We start from the raw sequence: 5,000 nt of genomic DNA, 5'->3' as shown, positions 1-5,000 counted from the left end.
ACCAGCCAGGAAAACCAGCCCCTCTTGTGATTGTTGAAGCCAATGCTTCAGTAAAATAAGCGAACATGAAAGAAGCAAAATCCTACAATTCAAAACGTTTACTTACTCGGTTTGATTGTGGGGAAGGATCCAAAACGTTTCAGTGTGTTACAAGGATTAGAATTATCTGGAAAGTCCACGAAGGTCAATGTCATGCAATGCGTTGTTTCAAGAATTTTCTAGAACTTTGACTAATCAATTTCAAAATAGTCCGTGACTCGTAAGTTTGAAAATAGAGTTTATTGTAATAGATGTAGATAGTAACTTTTGGAAACTTCTAGACTCTCTTTGGATACTTATATAAGAGGCCCTCCAGTCAGGTGGTGGTTGTTGTTGTGATTCGGGACTTCGTACCCTGTTTGTGATTTCCAAGTGATATTGTGTGACAAGTGAAGGGATTTCCTCGTTTCTGTGTGATTCTGACATTCTGCTGTCAAGTTTGCACTTGGTTTCTGTGGAGTACCATATATTGTGAAAGAAGTCTTCTGGAGATCTCGTCAAAGAGAAGGACAGTACTTTGCCTGTGGTCATATAAGCATAGAGAAGTATTGGGTTAATTGTACTGAAATTGTACTACGCGTAGTCGCTAGCTCGAGTTAAGTTGTCTCACATTGTTTACAGTTAAATAAAATGTGTTTCGTGGAAATAGGGAAGTTGTTATCTTTCTGCTGGTAATAAGTTACTGTAACATAAATTGGGGGCCTGTCGGGGAGTGAATTTAAGTAAAGTGAATTTATGCATTTACCTTGAGAGTATTATTCAGTAATCTAAGACAAGTTTTCGGATGGCGGATTTTGATCCAGAGAAGTTTGTCGAAATCTTGCAAGGATGAGCTTATTTCATTAGCAAAACATTTAAAGTTAGAGGTTAAGAAAGCAATGCGAAAAAAAAACAGATTCAGGATATCATTGTTAAACATTTAGTGAGTGTACAAGTTTTCGAAGAGACAGTTTTAGAAACATTTGAAACATCTGATTCGGAGTTAAAGAAACTACAGCTTCAGTTAGAGTTTAAGAAATTAGAAATGCAACAAAGATTGGATTGGGAAGAAAAGGAAAGGAATGAAAGGATGGAAGAAAAGAAAAGACAGGAAAGGGAACAACAGCAACAGATTGAATTTGAAAATAAGAAGAGGGACAAGGAAGGCTTGAAGAAAAAGAGCGAGAAGAAAAGTTGGAACAGCAGCGGTTAGAACATGAATTAGAAACGAAAAAGCTAAAATTAGGGGTTTCAGGGGGATCAAATCATTCTGGTAGTAACTTTGAAGTAACTAAATATATAAAGCTAGTTCCTTCTTTTCACGAAACAGTTGTAGACAAATAGTTTCTACATTTTGAAAAAGTAGCAGAAAGTCTTAAGTGGCCTAAGGAGTACTGGGCAATGTTATTGCACAGTGTGTTATTAGGTAAGGCTCGAGAAATTTACACGCAGTAAACTGTAGAGCAAGCTTCAAGTTATCATACTGTTAAAGAGCTTATTCTTAAGGGGTACGAATTAGTTCCTGAAGCTTGCCGTCAAAAATTCAGAAACTGTATAAGCATAAATAATTTTAATTGAAGAGTTCAAGAGGTGCATTCACAGTGACGTCCGCACATTTATTAACCAACAAAAGGCCAAAACGCTGGATGTGCCATGAGATCAGCGGATCACCTGATGACATCATACAAAAAGCCTTGAGCTATTATAGCTCAAGGCTGTCTGTGTGATGTCATGATGTGATCAACTGATCTCATGAATCTAACCGCTGGATTTCTCAGGCTCATAGACCAGCTTCCAATTAGTCAAGACATTGCAGTTTAGCTTAACAGTAACCTGACGTCACACCGGTGATTTGCGGCCTAAAACTCAATATTTATGGCCTTAATTGCAAAGAGTTATCTCTTTGCAATTAAGGCAGTAAATATCGGTGTGATGTAAGCTTACCTTTGATGGGTTACTGGATAACACATTTTAGGCATAAGGCACATTGAGTGATCTTTTGTCATTTTTTCTCCCCTCATCCTTTTCTTGGGCTTAGGACCAGCAAGACTGGTTATTAAGAAACCAGCGTGGCAGATTTCAAAACTGCTGCCAAAAGATTACCTTTTTGAATAGCTCTGAGCAAAACAGCTCTTGTTTCACCTCTCAAACCTTTTCTTGGTCTCCAGACAAGAATTTAGGTACCAGTAATGGTACTAGTACTACACCGACCAAATTTGTGGCCGGAATTTCTGATATTTGTTTATCTGTGAAGTCATTGGAAGACCTACAGTTTTTTTCATTTTACTTAGTGACGAGTTTGATGGATTCTATTCTTATCTTTGCAGGCAACTCAAGACTACCAATTGCTTTACTTGAAAGCAGTCCAGGTGTAAAACCTTCCAAGTACCTTCTGCCGTATGAACGGGAGTGTAATGGTTCCTTGTACAGCTTCTGTCTATGTCAATGAAGAATCCATTGGGCAACATGATCTCTTGTGTTCGATTTCGTGAAAGAAAGTACTTTCTGCTTCATTGCTCACTCGTGCCGTGGAAGGAGACCACTGATTTGACTTTCCTGAGAAGTGGGTAGTGCTTTTTCGTTCAAGTTATTGGCTCTTGGCCTATTCCTGCCCCTCAACTTGCTCTGAACACGCCTGGTACGCCTTTGAACAAGCCTTCTCTGACTTCTCGTGGGTGCTTCTTGACTGATTTCCGCACCATGAGCAGGACCGTGATTAGCCTGATCTTCTCCCATACGGCCAGCCTCAGGGATAAAATGAGCATCTTCATGACCCGATTGACCATCTGCACTCCCTACATTGACAGAGATGCACCATTAAGACAGAAAAAAAACACAATCAATGTACTGTCAAAGTTTCTTATCCTTAGTTTATATTTAACACCTCCAAGCCTCTTCTTGGGGGCACTTTAACCAGTTAGGCCTGGCCACAAATATCACAATGTTTTTTACTTTACAAGCTTGCAAGATATTTTCTCCCTTCTTGTTCATCCAAGCCAGCAACCAAACTACCCAGCGCCCCATTGTCCAGCGGAATTACTTTTTAATGATGTATCCCACAGTTATGATGGATGCCAGTTTCAAAATGGAGGATATGGATATTCAGATCCTAAAAAACGAGATATTCAGAGATATTTAGGGCAGTTTGTGAGATATTAAGAGTGAGTCCACGGGAGCACCAGGCAGGGCTGCTACATGCCATCTCACCGATTTCCATGAAACTTTGCCAGTCTGAAGGGTCTACCCCAAAACTGAAAAAGACAAACTGGTTTGTGTTTTGGATCTTTCAGGGGGGAGATAGGCTACCCCCCTGGATTCATCAGACTTTTACCATGGAAATTGCTTCAAATTGGGCAAAATACATGAAGCTCTCAGTACAACAGTATTTAACCTATTGATTTGAGGGTATACACACATATTGATACATCCTTAGTAAACACAAGGAACAAGTGTCAGTCTGTTTGATTGACGGTTTGTCAATCAACCGAGGCAAATGAGTGAGTGCGTTGTGATACATTTTGAAAAATTCAAATATTTGATGATTTTGAAGTCAAATATCTCCCGTTGCCAAAAAGCCTCAACAGTAACTTTTATGCCCCGTTGTAGTCCATTATTTCGTCCCTTAATAACATCAAAAACATTTTTGGGCACCCCCGTTTTTTCGGTTCAGATGCCACTTATAAACAGCACATACAAAGCGTTTCTTTCAACTTCACTTGTCACACAATTCTGGCAATTCACGGCCACTCTGGCAGACAAACCGAAATGTTCGAGCTTCTTATACGAAAAATTCATCAAGGAGGGTAAGAAATAATAAAAACTTTTGATATTTTGAGAAGACATCGAAGATTCACGTTAAAAAAAGAGATGCATGTCACCAAAATATCGATGGCAAATTCGCGATGTTTCTGTTTCGAGGTTGCTGTTTTAGAGATTTTGCTTCTCAAAATCAGCTTGTACGACATGAAACATTCATAATTGCTTTATTTAACTGTTTACTTTCGTAACTGGGTTTTCACAGTTTCCCAGCTGGGGGAATTTTAGGGTCACATGTCAAGTGCTTGTTGACGAGCAAATTACAGTGCACAATAACATTGCCTTGTACAGAAAATAAAAGGAAGAGAAAATCTGCCAACTAGCATATACAGGAAAGCCAGACGATCTCATAAATTCGTAATTTAAGCTTTGCTTCCGGGAAAGAAGAGGTTCATCGAATATTTCATAACATTCCTCGTGACACTTAGCAAACGTAGCGTGACTTGCATTTTATACATTCACAAATTGTTCATCCATTTCGTTAAGGAAATGTATCAAAGTGATCTCCAGAGCTCTATGAGGGTATTTTATGCTATAACCACTTACAACTGTTGAACAACATAAAAGAACTGCAGCAAAAAGAAAGAAAAGCATGGATGGACACAAATGGACAAGACTGAAACGATTGCATTTGGGTAAGCTTGAAAAAAGTCGGCCCAACGGTTTTTCAAGTTCATGGCAAATCACCTGCATAAAGGTACTTTGTGCTCAAAATCATCTTGTTTGTGATGTAAAGATAATTTTATCAGAGAATGAATTCCACATCACCATTTTTAATTTTAAAGTCGTGATTATCTAAGGTTTTCCCCTAAACACCCTAGAATAACGTGACATAGCCCCTTTAAAGTGTGATTAGATGGAGATGTTTTTACTGTTAGGTAGTTTCCAAGCAGCAATACGCTCCCCCAAGGAGTGTGTTTCCTTCATGGCACAGCTTTCATTTATTAGGTTGAAAACGTAGGAAAGGTAAATCAGACTCACTGCGACTACAAAAGAGTCTGCGAGGGCTACATAGAGACCTGACCTGTTACCGCAGCTGGGGATTTGATAATGTCATAATTGTCACCCAGAAATTCGCTTTTTCAGTGTTGTGCAAACCACGTAAACTAGGCAGAAACTAGCAGGAAAGTCAGTTGGATAAAATAGGCAGGAATCTCAAAAGCGAC

At 39.1% G+C, this 5,000-nt stretch overlaps 1 pseudogene; it reads right to left on the bottom strand.

Moving 5' to 3' along the window:
• Positions 1-465, bottom strand: part of LOC138050974 (uncharacterized) — a 2,171-nt pseudogene extending 1,706 nt beyond the window's left edge.
• Between the last annotated feature and the right edge of the window lie 4,535 nt (positions 466-5,000).

The sequence above is a fragment of the Montipora capricornis genome, chromosome 6, assembly GCF_036669925.1.
Source record: "Montipora capricornis isolate CH-2021 chromosome 6, ASM3666992v2, whole genome shotgun sequence".
Taxonomy (NCBI): domain Eukaryota; kingdom Metazoa; phylum Cnidaria; class Anthozoa; order Scleractinia; family Acroporidae; genus Montipora; species Montipora capricornis.
Note: the sequence above shows the minus strand (reverse complement) of the source record. Positions and strands in the feature narration are given on the sequence as shown.